Consider the following 18,838-nt stretch of genomic DNA (forward strand, 5'->3'; position numbering starts at 1 on the left):
ACTGTTTGTGAGAGGAAGACACATTGTTTAGCTACAGAGTGATGAGGAAAGACCTTCCTGAAGAGGTACCATTTGAGCCAAGGTCTGAGATATAAAACGGCAGCCCTGCCAAGTTCTTATGGAAGAGTATTTCAGATAGAGAAAGTACAAAGACCAAGTTTAGAAATAGGTTTGATGTCTTCCAGGAACTGAAATAACCTGTATGATTAGAGTGCACTGAACAGGAGGAAATGTGGGGGAAGGAGGGTCCTGGAGGCAGTCTTGTAAAGCATGGTAAGGATTTTGAAATGATTGTTTCTTTATATTCCTTAACCATTGCTTCAGTTTGCAGAAGTGGTTCATCTGTATTACTATGAAGACCCAGGCCAAACAAAAAGGAAAGAACAAATCCTTCATACTCTGCATTGTGTAGTTACATTCCTTGTGCAGGATCAAATACCACATACAGGTGGTAGAAAGTGAGTAAAAATGAGAGCTCCTTAATTGCGCCCATACAAGGCTATGCAACTACTTTTCGCTCTTATAATAATTATTGGGTTAAGAGTTCTTATGAAATTAAAACTGTAATTAATTAAGCACCACTAACTTACTAATAAACACCACACGTATCTTTGCCTCTGGATTTCCTCAGGTACTTTGCTTCAGTGATTCCAATATCCTTCACTATGACAGAGTCCCTGTTGGAGATAATGAACCCATAGATAACCCCAACTGAAATTCTAGTGCAATCAAAGAAAATGTTGATATGGAAACATTTTATTTCTTCACAGCTGAAAGGAACACGAAGAGGTCTTGCAGTCTCTGTGACCCAAATATTTGAACAACATCAAATGAATTTATCATATTTTTGTAACTTTCTTAATGTAGATTGAATGGAATCACATTCTAACCTAGGTTAGAAAGTTTGTACTCAAGCCATATACATAGTTTTATACCTAAACCAAACCTCGGGAGCAGCAGTGAACATAGGATGTGAGATTAGAAGTTCTGATCTTACTGTAGCTTTGACACCTTATTCCTAAATAAGATCTTAAATCAAGAGTTGATTTTATACAAGTATTGAAAGGACCCAAATGAGATAAATAATTCAGCAAATATTGCTAAAATGTCCTCATTCATGTCTGTACCTTTCTCGTGCCTTAAGTGATATTCACAATCTACAAAAATCAGAAAAATATAAAATGTATACCACTAGTTCTTCTAAAGCAAAATAACAAATTTTCAACTATATCATCCTTGAAGAATTTCCCCCAGTTATTATTTTTCCCCACTTTTAAATTGTACATTAACCTTGGACTCAAGACCTTACTGGCTACTGGTCAGGAGCCTGATAAGAATTTTGCATGGAAAATGCACAAGAGACAGTGATACAACTCTACCTTCTCCGGGGATATTATGGAAGTATTCATCAGCTAAAGTTACAAAGTGGCTATTTTTCAGAGTGCCTTTGGAATAAGAAAGTTGAAAAGGAGAGAGACCCAAGGCAGTTTAGAACCAGCTCTGTGCCAGTGTCTGTGCCAGATTCTATAAACTTAGAAGAGGTCCAATACCTATCAGACGTTATCATCGTCATCACTTGATTTTAAAGTTAATTTTACTGTGCTAAGAGGTGGTCAGCTCTTATGACAACTATTGAATAGTGTGCATCATAGCTGAAATGTATGCTTTTTGTTAACCACAGAAGTAGTAGCATGGGATAATAGAAGACTCTGAGCAGAAATTTGGTGTATTAGTAAGCTCTGCCTACTGTAACAAAGTACCTTGAACTGGGAGGCTTAAACAACAGAAATTTATTTTCTCACTGTTTGGGAGGCTAGAGGTCCAAGATCATGGTGGCAGTAGATTTGGTTTCTAGTGAAGCTTCCCTTCCTGGCTTGTAGATGGCCAGCTTCTCAGTGTGTCCTCACATGGCATTTCCTCTGTATACGTGGAGAGAGAGAGAGAGAGAGAGAGAGAGAGAGAGAGAGAGAGAGATCTTGTATCTCTTCTTCTTATAAGGACACTTGCCCTGTTGGATTAGGACCTCACCCTTATGACCTCATTTAACCTTAATTGCCTTCTCAAAGGCACAAATATAGTCACGTTGGAAATTGGGACTTCAACATGTGAATTTGCGGGGGACACAATTCAGACCATAACACCTGGAGACCTGGGTTCTACCCTTGGTCTTGATACTAAGTTGCTTGGGCAGATCCTTCTCTCTCTGTGTACTTTGTTTTTCCTTTGTTTGTTTGTTTGTTTGTTTTTCTATGTGTAAAATGAAGTTGAAATGGATGATCTCTATGTAACTGCCAAAACAAAACAAAACAAAAAAACCCTGACATTGTCCTCCAAGAAAATAAATTTAATGATTAATATTTCAAGTAATAAATGAGGCAAAACTTCCCCTTCCACAACTTGAATACTATAATGGTTTATAATGATCAACTATAATATTCAGTTTTTATTTTATTCTACTAAATTGTCTTAACCCACAGAGGAATACAGCTTAAAGTTTGCGTTGAGACACTCAACGAGCCTATAATCATCAACTCCTCTCAAACTCAAAAACCGACGTATCATAAAATAATACCAACAATGCATTCAAAGATTGAGCCTATTTAAACATTTCAGCCACAATATTGTTGACATGATGGTTCATCATAAAACTTTAATCTAGTAAATGCCTTGGGAGTTTATAAATGCATATGTGTCAAAATGTTAATTAATTGAAATGAATTAAATTTAGCAAAACTATTATTATACTTGCCTGGCAATTTAGGCAAAGAAAGAATTAGGTCCTGTTCAGACTGCTGCCTAATAAGTGGAACACTGGATTAATTACCAAGAATCACAGACATATTGTTGTTATTTGGACATGCTACTTAGAAAGTCAGATTTCTAGGCACAATAGATTTGAGCTTCAAGATACAGTGCTGGGGTGCCAGGTCATTAAGCATGAATGGAAGTCAGGTTTCATCTATAACCCAGAGCTCACATGAAAGCACAAAAATATATTCTAGCATGAAGTAAGGTACGAACTGAAGGCAGAAATAAGATTCAGAGACTGGAAAGGAGGTGCAGACAAAATAGATCACAGAGCTGCCAAAACCTTTTTCATCACCCCTTTTGTCCACAAATGCAGCAGCGTTCCTTTTGGGGTGTTTGAAATGTGTTACTTCAGTCTCTGACAAAGTACATTAGGTACCATAATTTTGGTGATATATGTTCATGGCTTTGTTACCTGAACTTAAATCACACATTCCATTCTACAATTTCGAGAAAAGGGACAAAATGAACAAGAGCCGCGTAGACTCAATCCTCACCCTTCAGAGATGGTAACTGGTGAAAGTGGCTGTAATGAAGTACCCAGAAGAGGAAAATGAAATTAACCAGGAGCCCTGTAGAGTGTCTAATTTGATTTTCTTGGCTTGTTAGCTCAGCTGTTTGGAGCATGGTGTTAATGAATTCAAGATTACACGTTCAATTGCCATATGGGCCAGTTAGCTTCGCTCAGTTCCATGGCTACTGACCAAATGAGTTCTACTGGTTACAGGAGGAACTAGACAAGAGAGCATGGATTAGAGAAAATCCATTACTCCAACTGTCAAAATAAACTCAAAGCGTGACTGTCAAGAGCAGGATTGCAGTATTTTCATTTTAATTGTAATTTACTTAATACTAAGAAAATATTTACAAAATTCTGAGAATTGAAAATTGAGACAGAAAGCTAGACTTTCTGAACTCGAAATCAGTGTCCTTTACCAAATCAGGCAAAGGTTGCTTGATAATCCTGTTATAGTTGTTCTTTAACTGAGTTCTCAGATATCTAAGTTCTAATATGGCTGAGAACTTGGATTTCAGCTGAGGTGGATCACATATATGAGATGAAAGAGAAGAGCAAGAGAGAGAGAAATTATCATTAGGGCTGAGCAGAAAAGGGAAGCAGAGATAAGGAAAATAAAGGCTGGAACCACAGCAGAGAAAGGACAATTGATGCACCATGTATTCAATCTGAAGCAGACCTCGTATGTACGCAGACACACCCACTCAATCTTACGATTGGGCTCTAGTCCCCCTTTGAGTTGTGATCCATTTTAAGTCTCCTGAAGGTGAAGTCATAGACAAACCCTGGCTCAAACCAGTTATAGAGGATTCCAAAAGCATCCACATAATTGCAATTCCTCTTTATCCCAGGATCTTAAGACCACAGACATACCATACAGCTGAGGGCTATACGTAACATGCCATAGCCATTCTCTTATACCAGACCTGCATGTCTGGAACGCAGTTTTATGATACTCCCAAGGAAATATGAGAGAAAAAGGGTGGAGCTAAATTAGCTTCCTTGGTAAATCCTCGTCATAACACCCGCCCCAGCTGATAAAGAAATCTGGAGTATGACCAGTGAACAAATCACCTCTGTGGGAAGGAGTGTATTCTTTAAGAACCAAAGTCAAGTACACAGCACTGTTTGCCACTCCCCATTTTCCCTTTAAATCCACAAATCTGACTCCTCACCTCATCCCACCCTGCTTTGCTCACAGGGAAACAATTCACATTTCTTTTTCTTCCCTTCTTAAGAAAAACAAGGCCTTTGGGGCAGGGTTTGGGGAAAACCCCAGGATACAAGTTATATTCACAGAGCTCTATAGTTTGCTTGAAGGTTCTGAGGACTCCCGAATGTCTTGGTGGGACAAGCCAAGTACCTACAGGGAACAAGCCAAGTACTCCCTCCTTCCTCTCTCCCTCCGGATACATGCACTGCTCAACAACATTTGATGGAAAATTACAGGACAGATAATTCTCTATTTGACACTCTATGAATAAAAACAAGTGGTATACCATTAGATGTCTTTGAATGGTGATTTATTCTAAGGAGTCATTCTCAAACTTTTTCAGACTCTCCCCTTTAAACTTTTTCTATTATAATAGCAGAGACAAAAGCCTTTCGAGTAAGAAGTGTGAGAAGGAAGGGACAGACAATTAACTAACGGTCCGCTCAGTTACAGGAAAATTGCCTGAACAGCACTCTGTTATCTTGCGATAATAGGGCCATTTATGTGCATCACATTTTCATTTTCAGCTCTGTGTTCGTTTTAATTACTTTCATTTGAATACCCAATCTTAACTTTTTCCCCTGCACATGGCTTGCTAATCAAAATACTTGATGCATTAACATTGCTAAGAGTTATAGCACTTTATTAATACACTAAATTTCAGCAACTACTTCTATTACAGCAAAAGCAGATACTAAGGCCAGCCGCAATGATATTTTAAGTGTCTTAGGAATGTCAGATGAGAACTATGGTTAAACCGGGCAGGCACCAACTGTGGTTAGTAGCAGTGCTCTCCTGCCCCCTATTGGTTAGTTACTTGAGCATCAAATTGAAATTAAGTCATTTTGTGCCCAGAGAAAAATGTTCAGTGCTTTTTCTTGGATTAATTATAGGTCATATACTAAAAAAATACTTACACACACACAGACACACACAGAATTTATCTCTTTGGTTTCACTTTTGAGTTGAAGTTAAAGGAAAAATGGGGGATTAAAAAAGAGGGTAAATTTTGCACTGGGCGTAAGAAAACTCCTACACCCAATTATATCCAACTATTGATGAGTGCTAACTATGCACTAGGTATTTCTCATGCAATGTTAATGTTTCAGTTTAATGGGCTTTTAAAACAAGTAGCCCTAAATTTGAATCAAGGGAGTTGTTCTTCATTATCACATTGAACCATATAAACATAGGAAAGTTACTATATTTTATCTTGAAAATGATATGGTTTATAATTATTATTGCACATGATGATATAAAAAATGATTTATGTGAAAATGCCTACTAAGCATATAGTAAATGCTAAGTACATGTTAGTTTAATTTTTGTTTCTTACAATAACTCTGTAATATAAACATTACCTATATTCTCATTTTATAGATAGAAAAACTGAGGTCCAGGAAGAGAAAGGAAACTACAGCTACTAAATAGTAACGCTGAAATTAAAATCCAGAACATTTTGCTTCTAATATAAAGATTCATCTTCTTGTGTTATATACACTGGAACTTTATTACAACTCACTGCTATAGAATCAGGTCCATACAAGCTACTCTCTCTTGAATTATATCTTATAAAATTTAATAAGCAAGTGCAAGAAAAAAAAATTGTGGTCTTATTTGTGGAAGTGTTCTAGACAATATTTTTTAAAAGATTTAACTTGTGTTATGAAAAATATCGTGGGCTATTATCAAAAGAATGAACAAACAAAACATGTACATTTCAATGACATAAAAGATTCGTCACTCGACAGCTATTCACATAATTTGTAGGTATAGTATCCTACCTCTTGGCATTTTGCTGCCGTTTCTCCCATTAGAAATATTAGTGGGTTTTTATGCCTACTCCATAAAGGAATGAAAAGTAACTATTACAGATTTTGACTACTACATATACATCTACAAGCAAAATTAATTATTTTTGTAAGTACAGAGATGTAATTACTAAGTAGAACTGGTAATGTTCTCAACATAATTAAGACAGTTAAAATATTTTGATTTTAAAAAAGAGCTACAATTCATATTACACCCAGATATCACCACTATCACGTTAGAAATTGGTCAAACTTTTAAAATCATGTAATTAGAAATACATGCGAAATGGTACAGATGAATCGGTTTGCAAGGCAGAAACAGAGACACAGAGGTAAAGAACAAATGTATGGCCACCAAGGGGGGAAAGTGGGGCTTGGGGGGTGGTGGTGGGATGAATTGAGGGATTGGGATTGACATGTATACACTAATATGTATGAAATGGATAACTCATAAGAACCTGCTGTATAGAACAGGGCACTCCACTTCACTGTACAGTAGAAACTAACACAACATTGTAAAACAACTATACCCCAATAAAAAATAAATAAATAAATAAAAGAAAAAGAAAAAAAAATAAAATTGATTGTGGTGATAATTGAATAACCTTGTGAACATACCAAAGTGGGCGAATTGTATGGTATACGAAATATTATCTCAATAAAGCTTTTATATATTTTTTAAAAGTAAAAAAAAAAAAGAAATACATGTGATATGTTTGTCTACCAGTGCTCTGGCTGCAAATTATTAAAAACTGCTTGAATCATGTCCCAATTCTAATTTTTACAACAGAAGAGAATCCACATTTGTGAGCAATTAAATACACACTTATTTCGATTTTAGGATAATGTGGAAGAGCTTAATAACTTAAATATCTGCCCACTCATAGTTATTTCCTAGCTAGATCATAAGTCAAAGTTAATTAGGCCAAGGCATCATTTCTTGATGAGTCTGGAATTTGCACATATATGTTTAATAATGAATAATTATAGGTCATTTTATTATCAGCAAAGATATGTACCATTATAATTGCATGAATCTTTGTGGAAAGTGCTAAGCTAAGGTTATACAAGTCAATTAAGCTTTTGTGAATGGGATAAACTAAAACAAATAATTATATACCTGGAGCTCCAATGGTGTGTTGTGAGACACTGATACGTTGAAATCATTCTTGTCAATTCATTAATTTATTCATTCACTCAAAAAATTTATTGACTTTCCATTTCGTATACCAAAGAGATAATTAGGTTCAAGCCTCATTAACCACTTGTTAACTAGCTGGTATACAGGAAACCACCTCATGTTTTCAAGTCTCCCTTATCTGTAAAACAGGGATAAGAATATCAACTTCTTAAAATTGCTGTCGGATCCCAAATGCAGTATAAGTGTAGTTCCTGGCATTTAATATTGTTGCAATAAATATTATCTTGATCTAATCCTGAGCTTCTTTTTCTGAAGCAGGCAAGTCATTTCACTTCTCTATAAAGGTTTCTTGATCTATAAATTGTTGGACAAGAATATGTGTGAGGTCCTTTTTGAATGTAACCTTCTGCAATGTCTACTACAATTCCACTGTGCCTAAATGTCAGGCTTAGACACTGAGCTATTTTGTCACATTCTTGTCTGCAATGGATCTTTTAAAATGAAACCTGTGTCAACCTTATTCTATAATTTGAACTCAGGTATATTGAGTGTGGAAATAGATAATTGTTTTATAAAAATATCCAAACAAAGCTTTAGTGTCAATTGGACTATTCTGTTCTATCTAGGAAAATTTTCAATAATGTGTGTCTTAAAACATTTCTTAACAACACATAAACAATACAAAAGAAGAAAATGTAGATTATAAGCACAGAATGCTACTTGAAAATGCTTCCATCATGTAGTTATCCCACAACAAGTTTTTGTCGATGCCTAAATCTGGCCCAAAAATGTCCCATAAGAAACAAAAGTATGAAAGTAGGCAATAACATCACACCATTGAGATGTTTTACTCCCAAAATCTTCCTATAAGTAGTTGGTCCCTGAGTGAAGTATTTTCCTGTACAAAGAACTGTATTTTGTCTATATTTTTTCTGACATATAGGCAGTTGGAATGCTAATAATTGTGGAAATGTGAAGAAAATGAAAAGATTGTTACACAAACTTTTAAAGATTGTTGGAGCCTTAATTGTGAGTCCTTAGGTTGCCTTCAAGAACTCTGGGGTAGTTTCACCAGCAATCTCTTTCCGCTTCTCTGTGCCTTTTAAGTCAAGTTGGACAAAATTTGTCAAATTCATACATGTATTGAATTTGAGTGTCCTGACAAATTCTGAGGAAATAATCCTCCTTAAAACTGTCTCACTGAGGGTCAGCTGGAGCAAAAGGAAATACCTTGAAAGTTAGCTCTGTTAGTCTGGCCCACACTATCGTGACACAGTGTCTTTGACAGGCTGGCAGCAGGGATGAGGGAACAAAGAAAAGACAGATAAAAACAACAAGAGTTCTTTTTTAAAACCTCATCCTCGGCCTTTCCTGTAAATCTGCATCTTTGACTCCCTCATGTCTGCCATATGTTCAAAACAAAAACAAAACATAGCAAAACCAACCATCAGGGACAGTAAGAGAAAGCATCACAGCACACACATATAAATTCCTTCAATCAATAATTAGGAAGCATATACTGCATGTTCCTCAAAAACAGTAATAGGAAAACAAATGAGATGTTATTCTGAGAGATTAGGACTATCAGGCAACATCGATGTTATTTTATAGATGTCAACCTAAATAATAGATGCTATTTTGGTTATGATAATGAATCCTCAAGATTCTTTTCATGAAATTTCCATTTCAGAGATTAATTAAATTTGAAATGATGCCCTCTTCACCTTAAAATATATTCTGCATAAGGTCAAATGAGTGTAAAATTGAAATGCCCTTATTTACATGCTTGGAGGTGGTGATTAATTGCAACTAGCGAGGAAGATGGAAAGAGTAGGGATGTTGGAGTCATATGGGGATTTTGCATGCACGCGCACACGTACGCACCAGTATCCTACAGAAGTTAGAAATCACTGCTGTGGTAAACCGTTATCTATCTCTCAGGCATATCAGAGTAAAAAATACCCTGAGAACCATAGGTCCAGATCATGTTTCCAAAATATATTTTATTTCAAAAGCTAGTATGATATAGATACTTATATATCTTTAGCAATAACATCTAAATGGCTCTAACTACCAGAAGCCTGTATAGATAAAAATAATAAAACAGCTAGAAGTTAGAGTACCTACTCTTAGCCTGGCACTGCCCTGAGTAATTTACTTACCTTTTATTTGCAAATATCTTGTTTAATAGACTCTAGAAGAAGAGAGGTAATAGTATAAAATCTCTTCATCAGGTGGCAGAATGGAGTCTTAGAGAATTAACATAGTTTGTTCATGTTTACATACCTTGTAACTATCAGAGCAAGAATTAAGACTCAGATATGCTTAACATCAAAGTTTACACTCTTTCAACTGCATACCTCAGAGTGCTTCCCATCCTAGGACATGTTTGTCAATATGACTCAAAGATGTGGTCAGAATGGGTTTCAACCTTCTTTTATAAGAAATATAGCCTTACTGATTTCTTTTCCTTACTTTAAATCTCTTCCAATGAATTAGAATTCAAATTACTTCCACTTGTGATTTCTCTCAACTCTTGAATAATTTTAGCCATGTGCCCTATCTCATAATTAACCACAATAGTATTGAGAGATTGGCATCCTTTAGTGACAGGGTATTATAAGAAAGCAACTCCCTAACTTGGAATTGCTTTACTGTAGGCAATGGTATTACCAACTTTCAATAATTTTAGTTTCACCTTTCCCATAATGAATTTCCCTACACATTTAAATAGTGAGTTTCAGAGATACTGAGTCAATTAATTTCTCAAGTTCCAGTTCCATAATGTGATTGCAATGTATGCAGTGTAAAAATCTAAATAGAAGTGTTATAAAATTTAAAAAATAGTAATAAAACAGAGAGAGACACAGAGATAGAAATTCTTGCTAGCAATAGATTGGCGTTTCCAAACTCTAAAAGGAAAATGACTAGTCTCTGAAAACTTTTACTTTTTTTTTCTAGCAGACATACTTTAGCTATGAAATCCCAAGTCTATATTTAACTACAAAGTTCTTTTGACATACATCAAGTTCAAAGAGAACAATCCGTGCCGGGTACAGCAGATTTGAAAACATCCCAATATGATATTAAATGATAATGATCAAGTTCTGAAAGCATAGTCAACCTAAATAACCAGATGAATTATACCTGGTTGCCTTTTTAAAGTATGATATGCAGTATGTTTTTCCTACCTGGCCCTCTACCCAGCTACCAAATTGTATTTAGCTAACTGAAATAAAAGTATAAAATCTTCATGTCTATCAACTTTATAATTGAAGGGTAATTCTATTGGTGTTTATCATCTGAATTCTAATAATCTTCAACTAGAATTATATGAAATGCATTCAAACTGAAGAATAAAACATAGTTGTAAATCTTTTTAAAGTTAGAATAGAGAACTGGAATGCAAATGATCAGGTAATGACAGAAATATGCCAAAATGAGTTCCTGACATAACAGTTAAATTTTCTGAGAGAAAAGCATGTAATTGAGCTTACTTTCTTCCTAAATACAAAAAGCTTTCTGAGGAGAGAAGGGAGCAGCAGTTTCCTTTTCAGTACTAACATAGTTTATTTTTTTCTAGTTACAAAATTAATCAATTAGGTTTTATTTGGGAAATTAAGCCATCATTAAGGTACGTAAAATATTCTGGAACTAGGTATAGGTGGTGGTTGTACAACATTGTGATGCACTAATTGCCACTGAATTGTTCACTATAAATTGGTTAATTTTATTATATGGGAATTTAACCTCGATTTTTTAAAGTGCCTAAAATAAATATTATATTTCCATTTGAAATGATGAGATAACTGTATTATATAAATATTATATAATTTTGAGTTAAAAAAAGTTTCAGGGCTGTGTATCACATATGTGTATCTCATATGCATAGACCAGATTCCACCCTCTCACCCTTCAGTCTGTCTTCCTGGCAGAGAGTTTAGCTAGGGCTCCACCTTCACATAAGATGTTCCCCTCCTGAGTCCAGGGCGGGAGGAGGGGAGACATGACTGACATAATTCAATTTTGGACATTCCCCTTAGTAATGACTGTGGAGGTGAGCCTGCTAGTAGGCTTCTAGAAAAAAGCTGTCCTTACTAGTAAAAAGAGACAAATGAGAAGAAATGCCTTTCTTGTCCTTGCTGCATATTGTGATGTCTGCTTGTGACACTTGGAACTGCTTTAATCATCTTGCGACCGTGAGTGGAGATATCAAAACAGGCTATCGAAAGCTTCGTGTTATAGGCACCATTGTGCCACTCACTTAACCTCCACACTTCTGGAAAATGTCACATCCAGACTTTGGTTATGTGAACTAGTAAATTTTCCTCAAGGTCAAAGGCACTTTAAATTGTATATTTTGTTACTTGTACCTGAAAGCATCCTACTTACAGTATGATTCCCAAATTTCCCATTTTTGTGGAGAAAAATATGGTATGTAAAATATATAATTAATATATAGTTTTATGTGTATAAAATAATGAATACAAATATGAATGTATATTAAGAATTTCTTGCAGGTTACACACAAATGGGTAATCACGATTCTTCTAGGAAAGGAGAAATAATGAGAAAAGAAGCATCGCTTTTTACTTTATAGAGGTCCTGTTTGAATTTGTTTTACAACAAATGTATGTTATTTATCTGAATTTAATAATAGATGCAAAAACAAAAAGTAAATGTTAACTACCCATTCATACATGGGGAAAATAGCATTTCTTTTTAGGAGGAAAATTATATGTTATATGATTATTTATACATAAGATATACATTTATGTTATTATTTCTGCTCTTTTCAAAAATTTTGTTTACATCTTGCATCGGTCAAGACTTAATTGGTTAAAAAAAAAAATAGACTTACTTGGTTGCCATGAAGAATGTCTTGGTTAAAATAACCAACCCAAGAAGGGTAGGATTAAGAGCCTACTTTGTGGAAGACTGAAACCAGGGATGTATATACTGTCAGATTTTGCACTGTAGCTTCTCTGCTATTTGAGACTTGCCAATCCCTGTGGAAATGTCACCTGGACATTCTTTTTTTTTTTTTTTTTTTTTTTTGTGGTACGTTGGCCTCTCACTGCTGCGGCCTCTCCTGTTGCGAAGCACAGGCTCCGGACACGCAGGCTCAGCAGCCGTGGCTCATGGGCCCAGCCGCTCCGCGCCATGTGGGATCTTCCCGGACCGGGGCACAAACCTGTGTCCCCTACATTGGCAGGCAGACTCTCAACCACTGTGCCACCAGGGAAGCCCTGGAGATTCTGACCTATGCCAAATTCTCACAATTCCACAACCAGAGAAATAAAGACTCTTTGCATCCAGCACCAGTTTGAAAATGTCTTGTCAGCTTGGGTGATGTGCCCATTCCTTTTACTAATCATTGTGACGGAGAGTAAAGCAAAATGATTGTCCTCAATTGAGTATTAAGCTTCCTTATACCCAGGACGCATCTAACAGACCCAGCTCCCTGGAACATCTCTGTGAGCTGGAGATTACCTTCATTTATGTTCACTGCACATCCTTTGTCCTAGGGACTGACAGTTCTTTTGCACTTTCCTCCTGTTATATGAACCTTAATGACCTTGTCAGTCAGGCTGCAGCATCACAAGGTTAAAAGAGGGGATGAGTGCAAAGCCTGTGACAGTCTCCAGGCTAGGACTTGCAAAACTTAAATTGCCAACATTTTATTTAAATGCACCTGTATATTAGTGTATTAGTTTGCCAGAGCTGCCATAACAAAATGCCATAGACCACATGGCTTAACAAATAGAAATTTATTTTCTCATAGCTCTGGGAAGGAAGTCTGAGATCAAGGTGACAGCAGGGTTGGTTTCTCTTGAGGACTGTGAAGGGAAGATCTGTTCCAACCCACAGAATGGGAGAAAATATTTGCAAACAATGCAACCAACAAGGGATTAATCTCCAAAACTTACAAACAGCTTATGTGACACAATATTAAAAAAAACAAACAACCCAATCAAAAAATGGACAGAAGACCTAAATAGCCATTTCTCCAAAGAAGAAATATGGACGGCCAAGAGGCACATGAAAACATGCTCAACATCGTTAATTATTAGAGAAATGCAAGTCAAAACTACAGTGAGATATTACCTCTTACCAGTCAGAATGGCCATCATCAAAAAATCTACAAACAATAAACGCTGGAGAGGGTGCGGAGAAAAGGGAGCCCTCCTACGCTGTTGATGGGAATGTAAATTGGTACATCCACTTTGGAGAACAGTACGGAGGTTCCTTAAAACACTAGAAATAGAGCTACCATATGATCCAGCAATACCACTCCTGGACATATATCCAGAGAAAAAGATGATTCGAAAGGATACATGGGCCCCAGTGTTCACTGCAGCTCTGCTTACAATAGCCAAGACATGGCAGTAACCTAAATGTCTATCGTCAGAGGAATGGATAAAGAAGATGTGACAGCGCTTCCCTGATGGCGCAGTGGTTGAGAGTCCACCTGCCAATGCAGAGGACATGGGTTCGTGCCCCGGTCTGGGAAGATCCCACATGCCGCGGAGTGGCTAGGCCCATGAGCCATGGCTGCTGAGCCTGCGCATCTGGAGCCTGTGCTCCGTAATGGGAGAGGCCACAACAGTGAGAGGCCCGTGTACTGCAAAAAAAAAAAAAAAAAGAAGATGTGAGATATATATATATATATATAGATATATATATATATATATATATATATATATGCAATGGACTATTACTCATCCATTAAAAAGAATGAAATAATGCCATTTGCAGCAACACGGTTGGACCTGGAGATTATCATACTAAGTGAAGTAAGTCAGACAGAGAAAGACAAATATCATATGATATCATTTATATGCAGAATCTAAAAAAAATGATACAAGTGAACTTATTTACAAAACATAAACAGACTCACAGACTTAGAAAACAAACTTATGGTTACCGGGGGGAAGGGTGTGGGGGAGGAGTAGGTTGGGATTGACATATACACACTGCTATATTTAAAATAGATAAGCAACTTATTTTGATGATGAATATGAAGGCAGGCTAAGCTGGGCTGTAGTGTAGTGTCTCAGAGGCTGCACTCCTTCCAGAGCCCAAGGACTTAGAGCTTCCTCCACTGCCTTCCTGTTCCAACAATGCCCAAAAAAGCTGTGATGCTTTTCTTCACCCAGTGCTTTGGGGCTGTATTAGATCTCATTCACCTCCGCTTTCAGCACTACAAGGCAAAATGGGTGTTCTCCACCACTGGGCAACTTCTCTGCATTACAAACCCTGTGCACAACCTGAAGCCATGTAGCTGACAGGGTCATGGTGCTCTGGCCTGGTGTCAGCCCTGAGCCTCTGAGGTGGGAGAGCTGAGTTCAGGACATGGGACCACCAGAGACCTCCGGGCTCCATGTAATGTCAATCGGCTAGAACTCTCCCAGAGTTCTCTGTATCAACCCTAAGACCTAGCTCTACACAATGGCCAGAAGACTCCAGTGCTGGAGGCCCCATCCCAAACAACTAGCAAGACAGGAACACAACACCACCCATTAGCTGAGAGGCTGCCTAAAATCATAATAAGTTCACAGACACCACAAAACACACCACTGGACGTGGCCCTGTCCACCAGAAAGACAAGATCCAGCCCTACCCACCAGAACACAGACATCAGTCCCCTCCACCAGGAAACCTATACAGCCACTGAACCAACCCCACACACTGGGGGAAGACACCAAAAAAGAACCGGGAAATATGAACCTGCAGCCTGTGAAAAGGAGACCCCAAACACAGTAACTTAAACAAAATGAGAAGACAGAGAAATATGCAGCAGATGAAGGAGCAAGATAAAAACCCACCAGACCAAACAAATGAAGAGGAAATAGGCAGCCAACCTGAAAAAGAATTCAGAGTAATGATAGTATATATGATCCAAACTCTTGAAATTAGAATGGAGAAAATAAAATAAACACTTAATAAGGACCTAGAAGAACTAAAGAGCAAACAAACTATGGTAAACAACATAATAAATGAAATTACAAATTCTCTAGAAGGAATCAATAACAGAATAACTGAGGCAGAAGAATGGATAAGTGACCTGGAAGATAAAATAGTGGAAATAACTACTACAGAGCAGAATAAAGAAAAAAAGAATGAAAAGAATTGAGGACAGTCTCAGAGACCTCTGGGACAACATTAAATGCACCAACATTCTAATTATAGGGGATCCAGAAGAAGAAGAGAAAAAGAAAGGGTCTGAGAAAATATTTGAAGAGATTATAGTTGAAAATTCCCTAACATGGGAAAGGAAATAGCCATTCAAACCAGGAAAGGCAGAGAGTTCCAGACAGGATAAATCCAAAGAGAAACACACCAAGACACATATTAATCAAACTATCAAAAATTATATACAGGGCTTCCCTGGTGGCACAGTGGTTGAGAGTCCGCCTGCCGATGCAGGGCCACGGGTTCGTGCCCCGGTCCAGGAAGATCCCACGTGCCGCGGAGCAGCTAGGCCCCTGAGCCATGGCCGCTGAGCCTGCGAGTCCGGAGCCTGTGCTCCGCAACGGGAGAGGCCACAATGGTGAGAGGCCTGCATACCGCAAAAAAAAAAAAAGAAAAAAAATATGTAGCATGTAAACCTCATTGTAATTGTTTTTTCTTCTTAAGTCGCAGAAGTCATATGAATACAGATAATGAGTTTTATAAGAATTAGAACACTAACTACATTAGTTATACGTAAAGACGACCCAGTGAAGGAACTCTGAGCTTGACAGGGTTTTTCAGTAGAAATCTTGGGAGAAATGTGTGTCCATTCTTAGCTGAAATGACAAGGTAATCAGATATATCCAATTTTTAATCATATGGCATTGTCATCTTCAGTTTCACATCAGTTTCTCCTGTTACACCCCAAAATTGCATTAGTTATATATATTTCTGATGTAATACAAAATTTTACATTAGAAAAAAATGGTAATTTGGGGAAAATAATTACATTTCTCACTTTCTTCTTTTGAAATGTGTTCCATATTTAGCTGATAATTCTAGTTACCTGAGGAGCAATTAAAAATACTGGTCTGTTAGCACTAGTCCAAGTTTTTCTAATAAAACAGATAGGGATGTTTAGTGGTGATGGGCACCGGGATGGATGTTCTTAAAATATCTTTCTGATATTTTCTTAAAATATCAGAAATATCTTTCCAAGCCATTTTGATGATGGGGAAGGCTTGGAAATACTTTTGTAAACCACCTATATTCACTGTGACAAAGAATTCTTAGAATCATTGCAGGGGTAATTTAGAATCAAAGAAACACTCTGTTCCTGTACAAAAAATCACATTTGGTGAGACTGACATTTCTAGGTCTCTACCAACCATAACATCAGAAGACTGGATTATAGTTAAAACCGTCATCAGATTGGATTTTGGAAACATTTTGTCAACTGTGCTATCCCTGACCACTTGTAACAATTATGAATTTAAGAAAGTCACTTAGACTTTTTAGCATTTCACATTCCTCATTTGCAAAGTGGACAATAATAATAACATTGATAAAATAAAAAAACTTCTAAGAATTCTGTAGGCTGTTAATCAGTATAAATATATCATATATCCTTAATTTCTTTTCTTGTGAATTACCCAACTATCATTCAAAAAGCAGAATCCATCTCCCCTCAAAAGCTTTTCTAAAGCTCCCCAGTCAAAACTAAACTGTCTCTTCTCTCATAGTACTTGGCTAAACTCTCTACTCAAGTACGTCACCTCGTATTTTGTTTCAAAACTATTTGTGTATGTTAGTCAGCGCCATTAGGTTTAAAGCATCTTGAGAAGCGACACCTTTTCCTTATCATTTTGGTGATCCTTGGTGTCTAGCTCAGGGCCTTATATACAGTAGATCCTCAGCAAATAGTTTTTAAACTGCGCTGATGAAGACATCAGGCTGTGAGACCCATGAAGTGACCCTGCCTCTCCATTTTTTATTACATTGCTATCTGAGAATACCAGTGCAATTTCTTTGCTCCTTTGTCTAGTGGAAGCAATAATAAATATTCTGAATCTATTCCTTTCCCTATGTCTGAGCCTTCTGAGTTGTATAGCGCTATAAGGAGAAAAACTCCACATACATAATGTTCTTGCAGGACTGCTATTACAACCCACTATAGCAATTTGGTAGGTAATACCCTTGAACCAAATTGTACAAATTTGTTTATTATATTTAAGAAATAATTCCAAACTATTAGCTGCTTATACACTCATTCTTCTTAATTTCTCGTATTTTCTAAATGTCCCAAATTTATGACCCAGAAGCAATAAAAACTCTTTAATATTCATTATTTTAACTTTTGCCAAAATTTATCTTTTAAATTATAAATAGGTTTGTTATTATTACCAAAATATTTCTTTTTCTAGTTATTAAAAGAACTGTCATTTTAAATTTGAAGTTCTACTACATCAGGGACATTCACAAAAATAGGTTTTTATGTCTTATTTCTGCTTGCTGAATTTTATCTGTTAGATACTTTTTGTAGCAATACTTACAATGTATGATCACACAAAAATTCAAGAGCTCCTTTAAGTAACCAACAAGAATTGCAAATAGCCTGGAACATGGCAGCTATCAAGTCAAAAAAGGAAAACTATAATAAATTTAAGTTACAGAGCTTTGACATAAAGCCTGTTCCACTGGAGCAGTTTAGGTACAATCTAAAGACTCAGATGACTACTTCAGTCACTATCATTAGCGGATCAATACTCTATTGCAAGAAAGAAAGATACTGTATCTGTAATAGGCATGTTTAGTTCTGCTTCCCAGTTTGCATGTATATGATCAAATTGGCATATACCCTAGTTGTTACAAACAAGTGACTTATTGGTCTTAGGGTTGAGATGCAGAAATGAGGAAAGAGAACACTGAAAAGTGTATTCAGAAGCTGGAGGAACCAGAATAAATTACAAATGGGGAGAACAGGGGATCCAAGAACCAAGCACCCAACACAGGAGGGCAATAAAGAAAATCACTAAGAACACAAAAGGAAAATCCAGGATGACAGCTTGGCTGCAGACTAGGCAGTACTAGGTCAGATAAGTGAAGAAAAGCTTCTGGGATATCACCAGGGAAAAGAAAATTGAGACTGATAAATTATGAGACAAGTTTGGCTTTGTGGAAATCTGGCATAAGAGCAATGTCAAGCAAAGGAAATAAAAGAGCTAATTACTTGCTGAAAACAATACAAAATTCTTGAGGAAAGGAAATAAACTTGTAGAATACTGCTTGACTCAGCAATAAAATCAAAACAAAACAAAACAAAACAAAAGATATGTCTTCTCGATGATGAAAACCTCTCAACATGGAATTAACCGAAAGTGAGTTACAACTGT

The sequence above is a fragment of the Pseudorca crassidens genome, chromosome 5 (assembly GCF_039906515.1).
Source record: "Pseudorca crassidens isolate mPseCra1 chromosome 5, mPseCra1.hap1, whole genome shotgun sequence".
In the NCBI taxonomy this organism is placed as follows: domain Eukaryota; kingdom Metazoa; phylum Chordata; class Mammalia; order Artiodactyla; family Delphinidae; genus Pseudorca; species Pseudorca crassidens.